Raw genomic sequence first — 19,079 nt, 5'->3', positions numbered from 1 at the left:
AGTCTGTTGTTTTGGAAGCAGTGTGTTGTTTTGGATGCAGTGTTTGTTGTTTTGGAAGCAGTGTTTGTTGTTTTGGAAGCAGTGTCTGTTGTTTTGGAAGCAGTCTGTTGTTTTGGAAGCAGTATTTGCAGTATACTGTAGTTATACTGCATTCTAACTGCAATCTTTTTTCATAATGGATGTTATAATATTTATAGGCTTCTTCATTATTTTATTTGTATTTTTGTGGGATCTGTGTGTATTGGTGTGTATTGTCTGTGTGTATTGGTGTGTATTGTCTGTGTGTATTGGTGTGTATTGTCTGTGTGTATTGGTGTGTATTGTCTGTGTGTATTGGTGTGTATTGTCTGTGTGTATTGGTGTGTATTGTCTGTGTGTATTGGTGTGTATTGTCTGTGTGTATTGGTGTGTATTGTCTGTGTGTATTGGTGTGTATTGTCTGTGTGTATTGGTGTGTATTGTCTGTGTGTATTGGTGTGTATTGTCTGTGTGTATTGGTGTGTATTGTCTGTGTGTATTGGTGTGTATTGTCTGTGTGTATTGGTGTGTATTGTCTGTGTGTATTGGTGTGTATTGTCTGTGTGTATTGGTGTGTATTGTCTGTGTGTATTGGTGTGTATTGTCTGTGTGTATTGGTGTGTATTGTCTGTGTGTATTGGTGTGTATTGTCTGTGTGTATTGTTGTGTATTGTATTGTTGTGTATTGGTGTGTATTGTCTCTGTGTATTGGGTGTGTATTGTCTGTGTGTATTGTTGTGTATTGTATTGTCTGTGTGTATTGTTAGGTATTACTGCACTGTTGGAGCTAGGACAAAAGAATTTCACTACACCTACGATAACATCTGCTACATCTGTGTTTGGTCAACCAATAACATCTGCTAAATCTGTGTTTGGTCAACCAATAACATCTGCTAAATCTGTGTTTGGTCAACCAATACAGCTGCTAAATCTGTGTTTGGTCAGCCAATAACAGCTGCTAAATCTGTGTAGTGGGTTCAACCAATACATCTGCTAAAATCTGGTTTGTTCAACCAATAACTCTGCTAAAATCTGTGTTTGTTCAACCAATAACATCTGCTAAATCTGTGTTTGTTCAACCAAGAACATCTGCTAAATCTGTGTTTGTCAACCAATAACATCTGCTAAATCTGTGTTTGGTCAACCAATAACATCTGCTAAATCTGTGTTTGGGTCAACCAATAACATCTGCTAAAATCTGTGTTTGGTCAACCAATAACATCTGCTAAATCTGTGTTTGGTCAACCAATAACATCTGCTAAATCTGTGTTTGGTCAACCAATAACATCTGCTAAATCTGTGTTTGGTCAACCAATAACATCTGCTAAATCTGTGTTTGGTCAACCAATAACATCTGCTAAATCTGTGTTTGGTCAACCAATAACATCTGCTAAATCTGTGTTTGGTCAACCAATAACATCTGCTAAATCTGTGTTTGGTCAACCAATAACATCTGCTAAATCTGTGTTTGGTCAACCAATAACATCTGCTAAATCTGTGTTTGGTCAACCAATAACATCTGCTAAATCTGTGTTTGGTCAACCAATAACATCTGCTAAATCTGTGTTTGGTCAACCAATAACATCTGCTAAATCTGTGTTTGGTCAACCAATAACATCTGCCTAAATCTGTGTTTGGTCAACCAATAACATCTGCTAAATCTGTGTTGGTCAACCAATAACATCTGCTAAATCTGTGTTGGTCAACCAATAACATCTGCTAAATCTGTGTTTGGTCAACCAATAACATCTGCTAAATCTGTGTTTGGTCAACCAATAACATCTGCTAAATCCTGTGTTTGGTCAACCAATAACATCTGCTAAATCTGTGTTTGGTCAACCAATAACATCTGCTAAATCTGTGTTTGGTCAACCAATAACATCTGCTAAATCTGTGTTTGGTCAACCAATAACATCTGCTAAATCTGTGTTTGGTCAACCAATAACATCTGCTAAATCTGTGTGTGTTTCAACCAATAAACATCTGCTAAATCTGTGTTTGTTCAACCAATAACATCTGCTAAATCTGTGTTTGGTCAACCAATAACATCTGCTAAATCTGTTTTGGGTCAACCAATAACATCTGCTAAATCTGTGTTTGGTCAACCAATAACATCTGCTAAATCTGTGTTTGGTCAACCAATAACATCTGCTAAATCTGTGTTTGGTCAACCAATAACATCTGCTAAATCTGTGTTTGGTCAACCAATAACATCTGCTAAATCTGTGTTTGTTCAACCAATAACATCTGCTAAATCTGTGTTTGGTCAACCAATAACATCTGCTAAATCTTGTGTATTGGTCAACCAATAACATCTGCTAAATCTGTGTTTGGTCAACCAATAACATCTGCAAATCTGTGTTTGGTCAACCAATAACATCTGCTAAATCTGGTTTGGTCACCAATAACATCTGCTAAATCTGTGTTTGGTCAACCACTAACATCTGCTAATCTGGTGTTTGGTCAACCAATAACATCTGCTAAATCTTGTGTTTGGTCACCATAACATCTGCTAAATCTGTGTTTGGTCAACCAATAACATCTGCTAAATCTTGTTTGGTCAACCAATACATCTGCTAAATCTGTGTTTGGTCAACCAATAACATCTGCTAAATCTGTGTTTGGTCAACCAATAACATCTGCTAAATCTGTGTTTGGTCAACCAATAACATCTGCTAAATCTGTGTTTGGTCAACCAATAACATCTGCTAAATCTGTGGTTGGTCAACCAATAACATCTGCTAAATCTGTGTTTGGTCACCAATAACATCTGCTAAATCTGTGTTTGGTCAACCAATAACATCTGCTAAATCTGTGTTTGGTCAACCAATAACATCTGCTAAATCTGTTGTTTGGTCAACCAATAACATCTGCTAAATCACTGGTGTTTGGTCAACCAATAACATCTGCTAAATCTGTGTTTGGTCAACCAATACATCTGCTAAATCTGTGTTTGGTCAACCAATAACATCTGCTACATCTGTGTTTGGTCAACCAATAACATCTGCTAAATCTGTGTTTGGTCAACCAATAACATCTGCTAAATCTGTGTTTGGTCAACCAATAACATCTGCTAAATCTGTGTTTGGGTCAACCAATAACATCTGCTAAATCTGTGTTTGGGTCAACCAATAACATCTGCGAATCTGTGTTTTGGTCAAACCAATAACATCTGCTAAATCTGTGTTTGGTCAACCAATAACATCGGCTAGATCTGTGTTCCATCTGCCTAATCTGTGTTTGGTCAACCAATAACATCTGCCTAAATCTGTGTTTGGTCAACCAATAACATCTGCTAAATCTGTGTTTGGTCAACCAATAACATCTGCTAAATCTGTGTTTGGTCAACCAATAACATCTGCTAAATCTGTGTTTGGTCAACCATAACATCTGCTAAATCTGTGTTTGGTCAACCAATAACATCTGCTAAATCTGTGTTTGGTCAACCAATAACATCTGCTAAATCTGTGTTTGGTCAACCAATAACTCTGCTAAATCTGTGTTTGGTCAACCAATAACATCTGCTAAATCTGTGTTTGGTCAACCAATAACATCTGCTAAATCTGTGTTTGGTCAACCAATAACATCTGCTAAATCTGTGTTTGGTCAACCAATAACATCTGCTAAATCTGTGTTTGGTCAACCAATAACATCTGCTAATCTGTGTTTGTCAACCAATAACATCTGCTAATCTGTGTTGCTAAATCTGCTATCTGTTGGTCAACCAATAACATCTGCTAAATCTGTGTTTGGTCAACCAATAACATCTGCTAAATCTGTGTTTGGTCAACCAATAACATCTGCTAAATCTGTGTTTGGTCAACCAATAACATCTGCTAAATCTGTGTTTGGTCACCAATAACATCTGCTAAATCTGTGTTTGGTCAACCAATAACATCTTGCTAAATCTGTGTTTGGTCAACCAATAACATCTGCTAAATCTGTGTTGGTCAACCAATAACATTTGATTTGATGTTTTGATCTAAAGAAAAACTGTCCAACTGACTGAACACAACTGAACAGATTAGTGCAGGCCTGCTGGTTAGGCCTGCACCCGCACGCCTAACCAGCATCACCACCCTGGATGGTTCCGACCTTGAATATGTGGACATCTATAAGTAACCTAGGTGTCTGGCTAGACTGTAAACTCTCCTTCCAGACTCATATCAAACATCTCCAATCGAAAATCAAATCAAGAGTCGGCTTTCTATTCCGTAACAAAGCCTCCTTCACTCACGCCGCCAAACTTACCCTAGTATAACTGACTATCCTACCGATCCTCGACTTCGGCGATGTCATCTACAAAATTGCTTCCAACACTCTACTCAGCAAACTGGATGCAGTTTATCACAGTGCCATCCGTTTTGTCACTAAAGCACCTTATACCACCCACCACTGCGACTTGTATGCTCTAGTCGGCTGGCCCTCGCTACATATTCGTCGCCAGACCCACTGGCTCCAGGTCATCTACAAGTCCATGCTAGGTAAAGCTCCGCCTTATCTCAGTTCACTGGTCACGATGGCAACACCCATCCGTAACACGCGCTGTATCTCACTGATCATCCCTAAAGCCAACACCTCATTTGGCCGCCTTTCGTTCCAGTTCTCTGCTGCCTGTGACTGGAACGAATTGCAAAAATCGCTGAAGTTGGAGACTTTTATCTCCCTCACCAACTTCAAACATCTGCTATCTGATCAGCTAACCGATCGCTGCAGCTGTACATAGTCTATTGGTAAATAGCCCACCCTTCTTCACCTACCTCATCCCCATACTGTTTTTATTTACGTTTCTGCTCTTTGCACACCAATATCTCTACCTGTACATGACCATCTGATCATTTATCACTCCAGTGTTAATCTGCAAAATTGTAATTATTCGCCTACCTCCTCATGCCTTTTGCACACAATGTATATAGACTCTCTTTTTTTTCTACTGTGTTATTGACTTGTTAATTGTTTACTCCATGTGTAACTCTGTGTTGTCTGTTCACACTGCTATGCTTTATCTTGGCCAGGTCGCAATTGTAAATGAGAACGTGTTCTCAACTAGCCTACCTGGTTAAATAAAGGTGTTCTCAACTAGCCTACCTGGTTAAATAAAGGTGTTCTCAACTAGCCTACCTGGTTAAATAAAGGTGTTCTCAACTAGCCTACCTGGTTAAATAAAGGTGTTCTCAACTAGCCTACCTGGTTAAATAAAGGTGTTCTCAACTAGCCTACCTGGTTAAATAAAGGTGTTCTCAACTAGCCTACCTGGTTAAATAAAGGTGTTCTCAACTAGCCTACCTGGTTAAATAAAGGTGTTCTCAACTAGCCTACCTGGTTAAATAAAGGTGTTCTCAACTAGCCTACCTGGTTAAATAAAGGTGTTCTCAACTAGCCTACCTGGTTAAATAAAGGTGAAATAAAAATAAAAGATCAACCTAAAATACCTCGAGTTACACGGCCTGCGGCTCTTCTCCCCCGCGTCTTCCCGTTCATCATCATCATCTTCATCCTCTGTGTGGTTCTCCTGTCTCCATATCGATGTTTTTCTTCTCTCAAATGGAGCGCTCAAGCTCAGCTTCTACTCACATAAATTACACTCTGCTGCCACCCGGTGGTGAAATGCCGTTTGAGCTACTAGCGTAAAAGCTCAAATAAATTGGTCCTAGGCCTTCAGTGGATAACCTATTGGTCCTAGACCTTCACTGGATAACCTATTGGACCTAGACCTTCAGTGGATAACCTATTGGTCCTAGACCTTCACTGGATAACCTATTGGACCTAGACCTTCAGTGGATATGTATTTACGCGAAACTTCCAAATGGTTTCCTGATGCCGTGGAACTGGGCTCGCTGTCTGAGACTGTTGGAGCTCTCTCCGGTGGGAATATGAACAGATATTTTTTACCTTTATTTAACTAGGCAAGTCAGTTAAGAACAAATTCTTATTGTCAATGACGGCCTAGGAAGCACTGTGCTGACTGTGTGGCCAGGTGGAACACTACATACAGAATACAGTGTCATTTGGAGAAACCTTACCACTGTGCTGACTGTGGTGCCAAGTAATGCACCACCTTCAGAATACGGTGTCATTTGGAGAAACCTTTCCACTGTGTTGACAGTGTGGCCAGGTGGAGCACTACATACAGAATACGGTGTCATTTGGAGAAACCTTACCACTGTGCTGACAGTGTGGCCAGGTGGAACACTACATACAAAATACGGTGTCATTTGGAGAAACCTTACCACTGTGCTGACAGTGTGGCCAGGTGGAACACTACATACAGAATACGGTGTCATTTGGAGAAACCTTACCACTGTGCTGACAGTGTGGCCAGGTGGAACACTACACACAGAATACGGTGTCATTTGGAGAAACCTTACCACTGTGCTGACAGTGTGGCCAGGTGGAACACTACGTACAGAATACGGTGTCATTTAGAGAAACCTTACCACTGTGCTGACAGTGTGGCCAGGTGGAGCACTACATACAGAATACGGTGTCATTTGGAGAAACCTTACCACTGTGCTGACAGTGTGGCCAGGTGGAGCACTACCTACAGAATACGGTGTCATTTGGGATGGACACACTAGGCAGGTTTCCGTTGACCCAGGTTTATAAAAAAACAGTGTGTAATGGAAACTGCAGATGTAGGAGACATTTTCTAAAGATCTATAAAAACATTGTATCCGTTCGACAGGGGGTTGATTTTTCTTCGGACTAATTTTCTTAATTGAGAAAAATGATGACGGAAACCATTGCCTAATTATCTTGAAGGTCACTACGTAGCTATAAAGCTCCACTCCAAAATGAATTAGGCTATAACACATACGAATATATTGATAAAAGTCCCCTTGTCCTAGAGAGATGTAGACTGTTATCAAAACGTCACGCCAGGGTAAGCCCTCCACAAAACACAGCCCTGATTTTAAGTGTTTCTAATATCCCCTATGGGGAAAAATGAATCGTCGGGAAATATTGGAGACATTTCCCTGTTTGACCGCTATGGTTTTATGGGTATTATGACTCATACTTTGGTACTCTATCAGGTGTGTTAGTGCTGCAAACATAAACGATGTTCTCCCCCCTTTGGGGGAGAACCAGGATTGGGAAACGATGTGCCCCCCTTTGGGTTCCCAAGAGGACCAGGATTGGGAAACGATGTGCCTCCTTGGGGTCCCCAAGAGGACCAGGATTGGGAAACAATGTGCCCCCCTTTGGGGGAGGACCAGGATTGGGAAACGATGTGCCCCCCTTTGGGTCCCCAAGAGGACCAGGATTGGGAAACGATGTGCCCCCCTTTGGTTCCCCAAGAGGACCAGGATTGGGAAATGATGTGCCTCCTTTGGGTCCCCAAGAGGACCAGGATTGGGAAACAATGTGCCCCACTTTGGGTTCTCAAGAGGACCAGGATTGGGAAACAATGTGCCCCACTTTGGGGGAGGACCAGGATTGGGAAACAATGTGCCCCACTTTGGGTTCTCAAGAGGACCAGGATTGGGAAACAATGTGCCCCACTTTGGGGGAGGACCAGGATTGGGAAACAATGTGCCCCCCAAGAGGACCAGGATTTGGAAACAATGTGCCCCCCTTTGGGTTTCTAAGAGGACCAGGATTGGGAAACAATGTGCCCCCCTTTGGGTCCCCAAGAGGACCAGGATTGGGAAACAATGTGCCCCCCAAGAGGACCAGGATTTGGAAACAATGTGCCCCCCTTTGGGTTTCCAAGAGGACCAGGATTGGGAAACAATGTGCCCCCCTTTGGGTCCCCAAGAGGACCAGGATTGGGAAACAATGTGCCCCCCTTTGGGTTCCCAAGAGGACCAGGATTGGGAAACAATGTGCCCCCCAAGAGGACCAGGATTGGGAAACAATGTGCCCCCCAAGAGGACCAGGATTGGGAAACAATACTCTGGGTACTGATGCCAGAGATGAAAGAGAAAGCGAGACATTTCATGGGCTCCTTTTTTCTGGTTCATATAGAGTCAATGTGCAAAATAAATTATGCTGAGCTGCTGGGCACCGGTCTATGTATGGCCTGTGACGTGAACGGCCAAAAGCCGGCTCCTCTCCCTCAACATATTCAAGACAAAAGGAGATGATCGTGGACTACAGGAAAAGGAGGGCCGATCACGCCCCCATTCTCATCGACGGGGCTGTAGTGGAGCAGGTTGAGAGCCTCATGTTCCATGGTGTCCACACCACCAACTAACTAACCTATTCCCCCTCAGGAGACTGAAAAGATTTGGCATGGGTCCTCAGATCATCAAAAATGTCTACAGCTGCACCATCGAGAGCATTCTGACTGGTTGCATCACTGCCTGGTATGGTAACTGCTCGGCCTCCGACCGCAAGGCACTACAGAGGGTAGTGCGAACAGCCCAGTACATCACTGGGGCCAAGCTTCCTGCCATCCTGAACCTCTATACCACGCAGGGTCAGAGGGAGGCCCTAGAGATTGTCAAAGACTCCAGCCACCCTAGTCATAGACTGTTCTCTCTGCTACCGCACGGCAAGCGGTACCGGAGCGCCAAGTCTAGGTCCAAGAGGCTTCTAAACAGCTTCTTCCCCCAAGCCAGAAGACTCCTGAACAGCTAATCAAACGGCTACCCAGACTATTTGCATTGACCCCCCCCCCCCCCCCTCTGTTTATTATCTATGCATAGTCACTTTACCTCTAACTACATGTACATGTTACCTCAATTACTTCGACTAACCTGTACCCCCGCACGTTGACTCGGTACCGGTACCCCCGGTAGCCTCGTCATTGCTATTTTGTTGTTGCTCTATGATTTTTTACATGAGATAATTTAGTCAAAATTTTTCTTAACTCTTATTTTTCTTAAAAGTGCATTGTTGGTTAAGGGCTTGTAAGTGCGCGTGTCATGGTAACATACAATTTGATTTCATCAGTCTGACTCACGCGTATTTCGGTTTGTTGTCAGTTTGTCCACAAGATGGCGACACAATAACAGAGAACAAATAGCGAGGACGTAGGCTCCCTGTGACTGACGGGTTGCCTCCCGCATTTAAAATTCCAATGTTTGCTGATAACGAACGTGTCTAAAAATGGATCCGTACTTGTCCTCCTGAACTTCCCTGAAAACACCGGTGGAAGTGACGTCATACTGGCGTTGAGTCAGAGCAAATGTTTCTTCACACAAAGATTCCACGTGAGTTCTTAGAGAGGTTGTGACATTCGTTGACTGCTAAAAAAAAAACATTAAATCATTTAGTGCATTGAAAAATAATATAAATAATATGGATTATTATGTTGTATCAAATAATGTATTATATATAGTATATTCTACTGAAATACACTGAAATGTAATGAATTAATAGCCTAAAAAATAAGGTAGCCTAGGCCCTAAGGTGAGGTAGCCTAGGCCCTAAGATGAGGTAGCCTAGGCCCTAAGGTGAAGTAGCCTAGGCCCTAAGGTGAAGTAGCCTAGGCCCTAAGGTGAGGTAGCCTAGGCCCTAAGGTGAGGTAGTCTAGGCCCTAAGGTGAGGTAGCCTAGGCCCTAAGGTGAGGTAGCCTAGGCCCTAAGGTGAGGTAGCCTAGGCCCTAAGGTGAGGTAGCCTAGGCCCTAAGGTGAGGTAGTCTAGGCCCTAAGGTGAGGTAGCCTAGGCCCTAAGGTGAGGTAGTCTAGGCCCTAAGGTGAGGTAGCCTAGGCCCTAAGGTGAGGTAGCCTAGGCCCTAAGGTGAGGTAGCCTAGGCCCTAAGGTGAGGTAGCCTAGGCCCTAAGGTGAGATAGCCAAGGCCCTAAGGTGAGGTAGCCTAGGCCCTAAGGTGAGGTAGCCTAGGCCCTAAGGTGAGGTAGCCTAGGCCCTAAGGTGAGGTAGCCTAGGTCCTAAGGTGAGGTAGCCTAGGCCCTAAGGTGAGGTAGCCTAGGCCCTAAGGTGAGGTAGCCTAGGCCCTAAGGTGAGGTAGCCTAGGCCCTAAGGTGAGGTAGCCTAGGCCCTAAGGTGAGGTAGCCTAGGCCCTAAGGTGAGGTAGCCTAGGCCCTAAGGTGAGGTAGCCTAGGTCCTAAGGTGAGGTAGCCTAGGCCCTAAGGTGAGGTAGCCTAGGCCCTAAGGTGAGGTAGCCTAGGTCCTAAGGTGAGGTAGCCTAGGCCCTAAGGTGAGGTAGCCTAGGCCCTAAGGTGAAGTAGCCTAGGTCCTAAGGTGAGGTAGCCTAGGCCCTAAGGTGAGGTAGCCTAGGCCCTAAGGTGAGATAGCCAAGGCCCTAAGGTGAGGTAGCCTAGGCCCTAAGGTGAGGTAGCCTAGGCCCTAAGGTGAGGTAGCCTAGGCCCTAAGGTGAGATAGCCAAGGTCCTAAGGTGAGGTAGCCTAGGCCCTAAGGTGAGGTAGCCTAGGCCCTAAGGTGAGGTAGCCTAGGTCCTAAGGTGAGGTAGCCTAGGCCCTAAGGTGAGGTAGCCTAGGCCCTAAGGTGAGGTAGCCTAGACCCTAAGATGAGGTAGCCTAGACCCTAAGGTAAGGTAGCCTAGGCCCTAAGGTGAGGTAGCCTAGGCCCTAAGGTGAGGTAGCCTAGGCCCTAAGGTGAGGTAGCCTAGGCCCTAAGATGAAGGATTTCATCAAACAACCTTAATATCATTGATCAGTTGCCTTGATGATCTTACAAAAAAACATGTCAACTTCTAACTCTTTGCAGCACTTTGCTGCACCTGTCGAATGACTTCAGACAACAAAGAGGTGTGACAGGCATGTCGGGAACACGGACAGAATACAAGCTTAGGATGGGTGGGTAATACCCAGGCGAGGCAGATAGGACCGTATGGAAGGGAGTTCAGCCCCACCTGTCCCTGTGAATCCACCATGGCTCCTCCCACCTCCAGGAGCTGATCTACAAGTGATGGAGAGATTACAGAGAGACAAGGGTGGGGTTCACTACACAGCAGAGCTGATAGCTGCACTGTTGGCATTACACTGGGTGGAGGAAGACAAGCCAAACAGATGGAGTTATAGGCATTACAGTGGGTGGAGGAAGACAAGCCAAACAGATGGAGTTATAGACATTACAGTGGGTGGAGGAAGACAAGCCAAACAGATGGAGTAATATTCACTGAGGTCTCAAAACATTAGGAGCACCTTCCTAATATTGAGTCGCACCCTATTTTTCCACTCAGAACAGCCTCATTTTATCGGGGAATGAACTACAAGGTGTCAAGGTCCACAGGGATGCTGGTCCACGTTGACTCCAATGCCTCCCACAGTTGTGTCAAGTTTGGCTGGATTGTCCTGAACCATTGTTGAGACACACAGGAAACTGTTGAGTGTGACAAAATAAATAAGCGTTGCAGTTCTTCACACGAACCGGTGCGCCCGGTTCTTATGACCACACCCCCATTCAAAGGGCACTTCAATCTTTTGTCTTGCTCATTCCCCCTCTGAATGGCACACGTACACAATCCATGTCTCAGTTACCTCAGGGCTTAAAAAGTTGGACATTGAGGTTTCATCCCTAGGAGTTGGACATTGAGATTTCATCCCTAGGAGTTGGACATTGAGGTTTCAGAGAGAGAGAGAGAGAGAGAGAGATAATTGCTGTCCCAGCTAACAATTCTAGGGAGAAAGAATGTTTTTGTGATGTCCCCCTAATGTTTGAGTGTTTTCCATGAGTCAGGGGAACATTCTATCTATGTTTTGGTGTAACAGTTAGGAGAACATGATGGCAGAAAGAGACAGGAAAGAAGGAGGCAGTTTTCACTGGACTCAGAGTAGGACACATCCGGATGAACAACTTATTACACCTAACAGGAAGGTGTGGTTACCGCCAGGAATTTGAAACTATAGGAGAGAGAGAGAGAGAGAGAGAGAGAGAGAGAGACAGAGACAGAGACAGAGACAGAGACAGAGACAGAGACAGAGACAGAGACAGAGACAGAGACAGAGAGGGAGAGAGACAGAGACAGAGACAGAGACAGAGACAGAGAACAGAGACAGAGACAGAGAGAGAGAGAACAGAGACAGAGACAGAGAGAGAGAGAGAGAGAGAGAGAGAGAGAGAGAGAGAGAGAGAGAGAGAGAGGGAGAGAGAGAGAGAGAGAGAACAGAGACAGAGACAGAGACAGAGACAGAGACAGAGACAGAGACAGAGACAGAGACAGAGATGCTATCCCAGCTAACAATTCTAGGGAGGAAGACCGTTTTTGTAACCAAAACTATACTTTACTGCCTACTGTAGTAAACTGTAGAGTATTATACTACACCTTAGAATACTATACTACACACTGTAGTATACTATACTACACACTGTAGAATACTATACTACTATACTACACACTGTAGAATACTATACTACTATACTACACACTGTAGAATACTATACTACTATACTACACACTGTAGAATACTATACTACTATACTACACACTGTAGAATACTAAACTACACACTATAGAATACTATACTACTATACTACACACGGTAGAATACTATACTACTATACTACACACTGTAGTATACTATACTACACACTGTAGAATACTATACTACTATACTACACACTGTAGAATACTATACTACTATACTACACACTGTAGAATACTATACTACTATACTACACATTGTAGAATACTAAACTACACACTATAGAATACTATACTACTATACTACACACGGTAGAATACTATACTACTATACTACACACTGTAGAATACTAAACTACACACTATAGAATACTATACTACTATACTACACACTGTAGAATACTATACTACTATACTACACACTGTATAATACTAAACTACACACTATAGAATACTATACTACTATACTACACACTGTAGAATACTATACTACTATACTACACACTGTATAATACTAAACTACACACTATAGAATACTATACTACTATACTACACACTGTAGAATACTATACTACTATACTACACACTGTATAATACTAAACTACACACTATAGAATACTATACTACTATACTACACACTGTAGAATACTATACTACTATACTACACACTGTAGAATACTATACTACACACTGTATAATACTAAACTACACACTATAGAATACTATACTACTATACTACACACTGTAGAATACTATACTACACACTGTAGAATACTATACTACACACTATAGAATACTATACTACACACTGTAGAATACTATACTACACACTATAGAATACTATACTACACACTATAGAATACTATACTACACACTATAGAATACTATACTACTATACTACACACTATAGAATACTATACTACACACTGTAGAATACTATACTACTATACTACACACTATTGAATACTATACTACACACTATAGAATACTATACTACACCTTAGAATACTATACTACACACTGTAGAATACTATACTACACACTGTAGAATACTATACTACACACTGTAGAATACTATACTACACACTGTAGAATACTATACTACACCTTAGAATACTATACTACACACTGTAGAATACTATACTACACCTTAGAATACTACACTACACACTGTAGAATACTAAACTACACCGTAGAATACTATACTACACCAAAGAATACTATACTACAGACCTTAGAATACTATACTACACACTGCAGAATACTATACTACACACTGTAGAATACTATACTACACCTTAGAATACTATACTACACACTGTAGAGTACTATACTACACACTGTAGAATACTATACTACAGACCTTAGAATACTATACTACACACTATAGAATACTATACTACACCTTAGAATACTATACTACAGACCTTAGAATACTATACTACACACTATAGAATACTATACTACACACTGTAGAATACTATACTACACACTGTAGAATACTATACTACACACTATAGAATACTATAGTACTATACTACACACTGTAGAATACTATACTACACACTATAGAATACTATACTACACACTGTAGAATACTATACTACACCTTAGAATACTATACTACACACTATAGAATACTATACTACTATACTACACACTGTAGAATACTATACTACACACTGTAGAATACTATACTACACCTTAGAATACTATACTACACACTATAGAATACTAAACTACACACTGTAGAATACTATACTACACACTATAGAATACTATACTACACACTGTAGAATACTATACTACACACTGTAGAATACTATACTACACACTGTAGAATACTATACTACTATACTACACACTGTAGAATACTATACTACACACGGTAGAATACTATACTACTATACTACACACTGTAGAATACTATACTACACACTGTAGTACCCCTCGATCATGTGTAGTACGTACTATAGGATGTTGTAGTATACTGTAGAATACTATAGGAAATACTATAGTAATGTCCGCAAAAACACCACAGTACGCAAAAACACAACACTTTTTAAAGTATAGTAAATACTACAGTATTTCATTTGCATATACCCTGCCCATTCTCCTCCCCCTTACCCCAATTTGTGCCACCCATAAGTGAGAAAGCTTCATGCCAAGTATAGATCATACATTGTGTTCCCAACAGGTGATAGTTCAGAGCTTCTGCTCTTTTCTATCTGGTCAGACCCCCAGTCCTGCTTACAGGTTATGGAAAAGGTGCTATTTTAGTATTTCTCCATTAGGTTTCCTCGGAGAGAAAGCCCCCTCACTTCTATGTTCCTCTGAGAGAAAGCCCCCTCACTTCTATGTTCCTCTGAGAGAAAGCCCCCTCACTTCTATGTTCCTCGGAGAGAAAGCCTCAGGGAGAAAGCCCCTCACTTCTATGCCACTTCTATGTTCCTCGGAGAGAAAGCCCCCTCACTTCTATGTTCCTCGGAGAGAAAGCCCCCCTCACTTCTATGTTCCTCGGAGAGAAAGCCCCCTCACTTCTATGTTCCTCAGGGAGAATGCCCCTCACTTCTATGTTCCTCTGAGAGAAAGCCCCCTCACTTCTATGTTCCTCGGAGAGAAAGCCCCCTCACTTCTATGTTCCTCGGAGAGAAAGCCCCCCTCACTTCTATGTTCCTCAGGGAGAAAGCCCCCTCACTTCTATGTTCCTCAGGGAGAAAGCCCCCTCACTTCTATGTTCCTCAGGGAGAAAGCCCCTCACTTCTATGTTCCTTGGAGAGAAAGCCCCCCCACTTCTATGTTCTTCAGGGAGAAAGCCCCCTCACTTCTATGTTCCTCTGAGAGAAAGCCCCCCTCACTTCTATGTTCCTCAGGGAGAAAGCCCCTCACTTCTATGTTCCTCAGGGAGAAAGCCCCTCACTTCTATGTTCCTCGGAGAGAAAGCCCTCCCACTTCTATGTTCCTCAGGGAGAAAGCCCCCCACTTCTATGTTCCTCAGGGAGAAAGCCCCCCACTTCTATGTTCCTCAGGGAGAAAGCCCCCCCACTTCTATGTTCCTCAGGGAGAAAGCCCCCCACTTCTATACTCCTTCTCTGGTTCAGGCTGTTGAAGAGCTCCACATTGTTATTCAGTCACTCCAGGCCTCCCTTTATGGACTCAAACTGGTCTTGAAAATCTGGTCTTGAATGTACAAAAAACTAAATTCATGACCTTTACCAGAGCTAGAACTCTGCCAGAGAAAGTTAGCATGGTCACATCTGGTGGCTTATCCATTGACAAAGTGTCATCCTACAAATACCGAGATATCTGATTGGATGACAAGTTGAAGCTTGTTCAGGCCACTTTTCTCTCTGTAATTAATTATGGTGACTTGTTGTACTGTATATACATGCAGCCTCCTCTGTCTGACAGAGACTGGACTCTGTTTATCATGCAGCCTCCTCTGTCTGACAGAGACTGGACTCTGTTTATCATGCAGCCTCCTCTAACAGAGACTGGACTCTGTTTATCATGCAGCCTCCTCTGTCTGACAGAGACTGGACTCTGTTTATCATGCAGCCTCCTCCTCTGTCTAACAGAGACTGGACTCTGTTTATCATGCAGCCTCCTCTGTCTAACAGAGACTGGACTCTGTTTATCATGCAGCCTCCTCTGTCTAACAGAGACTGGACTCTGTTTATCATGCAGCCTCCTCTGTCTAACAGAGACTGGACTCTGTTTATCATGCAGCCTCCTCTGTTTATCATGCAGCCTCCTCTGTCTAACAGAGACTGGACTCTGTTTATCATGCAGCCTCCTCTGTTTATCATGTAGCCTCCTCTGTCTAACAGAGACTGGACTCTGTTTATCATGCAGCCTCCTCTGTCTGACAGAGACTGGACTCTGTTTATCATGCAGCCTCCTCTGTCTTACAGAGACTGGACTCTGTTTATCATGCAGCCTCCTCTGTCTGACAGAGACTGGACTCTGTTTATCATGCAGCCTCCTCTGTCTAACAGAGACTGGACTCTGTTTATCATGAAGCCTCCTCTGTCTGACAGAGACTGGACTCTGTTTATCATGCAGCCTCCTCTGTCTAACAGAGACTGGACTCTGTTTATCATGCAGCTTCCTCTGTTTATCATGCAGCCTCCTCTGTCTGACAGAGACTGGACTCTGTTTATCATGCAGCCTCCTCTGTCTAACAGAGACTGGACTCTGTTTATCATGCAGCCTCCTCTGTCTGACAGAGACTGGACTCTGTTTATCATGTAGCCTCCTCTGTCTAACAGAGACTGGACTCTGTTTATCATGCAGCCTCCTCTGTCTTACAGAGACTGGACTCTGTTTATCATGCAGCCTCCTCTGTCTTACAGAGACTGGACTCTGTTTATCATGCAGCCTCCTCTGTCTTACAGAGACTGGACTCTGTTTATCATCAAATCAAATCAAATCAAATTTATTTATATAGCCCTTCGTACATCAGCTGATATCTCAAAGTGCTGTACAGAAACCCAGCCTAAAACCCCAAACAGCAAGCAATGCAGGTGTAGAAGCACGGTGGCTAGGAAAAACTCCCTAGAAAGGCCAATACCTAGGAAGAAACCTAGAGAGGAACCAGGCTATGTGGGGTGGCCAGTCCTCTTCTGGCTGTGCCGGGTGGAGATTATAACAGAACATGGCCAAGATGTTCAAATGTTCATAAATGACCAGCATGGTCGAATAATAATAAGGCAGAACAGTTGAAACTAGAGCAGCAGCACAGTCAGGTGGAAGTTGAAACTGGAGCAGCAGCATGGCCAGGTGGACTGGGGACAGCAAGGAGTCATCATGTCAGGTAGTCCTGGGGCATGGTCCTAGGGCTCAGGTCCTCCGAGAGAGAGAAAGAAAGAGAGAAGGAGAGAATTAGAGAACGCACACTTAGATTCACACAGGACACCGAATAGGACAGGAGAAGTACTCCAGATATAACAAACTGACCCCAGCCCCCCGACACATAAACTACTGCAGCATAAATACTGGAGGCTGAGACAGGAGGGGTCAGCCTCCTCTGTCTAACAGAGACTGGACTCTGTTTATCATGCAGCCTCCTCTGTTTATCATGTAGCCTCCTCTGTCTAACAGAGACTGGACTCTGTTTATCATGCAGCCTCCTCTGTCTGACAGAGACTGGACTCTGTTTATCATGTAGCCTCCTCTGTCTAACAGAGACTGGGCTCTGTTTATCATGCAGCCTCCTCTGTCTTACAGAGACTGGACTCTGTTTATCATGCAGCCTCCTCTGTCTGACAGAGACTGGACTCTGTTTATCATGCAGCCTCCTCTAACAGAGACTGGACTCTGTTTATCATGCATCCTCCTCTAACAGAGACTGGACTCTGTTTATCATGCAGCCTCCTCTGTTTATCATGTATCCTCCTCTGTCTTACAGAGACTCTGTTTATCATGCAGCCCCCTCTGTCTGACAGAGACTGGACTCTGTTTATCATGCAGCCTCCTCTGTCTGACAGAGACTGGACTCTGTTTATCATGCAGCCTCCTCTGTTTATCATGTATCCTCCTCTGTCTTACAGAGACTCTGTTTATCATGCAGCCTCCTCTGTCCTACAGAGACTGGACTCTGTTTATCATGTAGCCTCCTCTGTCTGACAGAGACTGGACTCTGTTTATCATGCAGCCTCCTCTGTCAGACAGAGACTGGACTCTGTTTATCATGCAGCCTCCTCTGTCTAACAGAGACTGGACTCTGTTTATCATGCAGCCTCCTCTGTCTGACAGAGACTGGACTCTGTTTATCATGCAGCCTCCTCTGTTTATCATGCAGCCTCCTCTGTTTATCATGCAGCCTCCTCTGTCTGACAGAGACTGGACTCCTTTTATCATGCAGCCTCCTCTGTCTAACAGAGACTGGACTCTGTTTATCATGCAGCCTCCTCTGTTTATCATGCAGCCTCCTCTGTCTGACAGAGACTGGACTCTGTTTATCATGCAGCCTCCTCTGTCTAACAGAGACTGGACTCTGTTTATCATGCAGCCTCCTCTGTCTGACAGAGACTGGACTCTGTTTATCATGTAGCCTCCTCTGTCTAACAGAGACTGGACTCTGTTTATCATGCAGCCTCCTCTGTCTTACAGAGACTGGACTCTGTTTATCATGCAGCCTCCTCTGTCTAACAGAGACTGGACTCTGTTTATCATGCAGCCTCCTCTGTTTATCATGTAGCCTCCTCTGTCTAACAGAGACTGGACTCTGTTTATCATGCAGCCTCCTCTGTCTGACAGAGACTGGACTCTGTTTATCATGTAGCCTCCTCTGTCTAACAGAGACTGGGCTCTGTTTATCATGCAGCCTCCTCTGTCTGACAGAGACTGGACTCTGTTTATCATGCAGCCTCCTCTAACAGAGACTGGACTCTGTTTATCATGCATCCTCCTCTAACAGAGACTGGACTCTGTTTATCATGCAGCCTCCTCTGTTTATCATGTATCCTCCTCTGTCTTACAGAGACTCTGTTTATCATGCAGCCTCCTCTGTCTGACAGAGACTGGACTCTGTTTATCATGCAGCCTCCTCTGTCTGACAGAGACTGGACTCTGTTTATCATGCAGCCTCCTCTGTTTATCATGTATCCTCCTCTGTCTTACAGAGACTCTGTTTATCATGCAGCCTCCTCTGTCCTACAGAGACTGGACTCTGTTTATCATGTAGCCTCCTCTGTCTGACAGAGACTGGACTCTGTTTATCATGCAGCCTCCTCTGTCTGACAGAGACTGGACTCTGTTTATCATG

Source organism: Oncorhynchus kisutch, unplaced genomic scaffold (assembly GCF_002021735.2).
Source record: "Oncorhynchus kisutch isolate 150728-3 unplaced genomic scaffold, Okis_V2 Okis04b-Okis11a_hom, whole genome shotgun sequence".
Classification (NCBI taxonomy): Eukaryota; Metazoa; Chordata; class Actinopteri; order Salmoniformes; family Salmonidae; genus Oncorhynchus; species Oncorhynchus kisutch.
Note: the sequence above shows the minus strand (reverse complement) of the source record.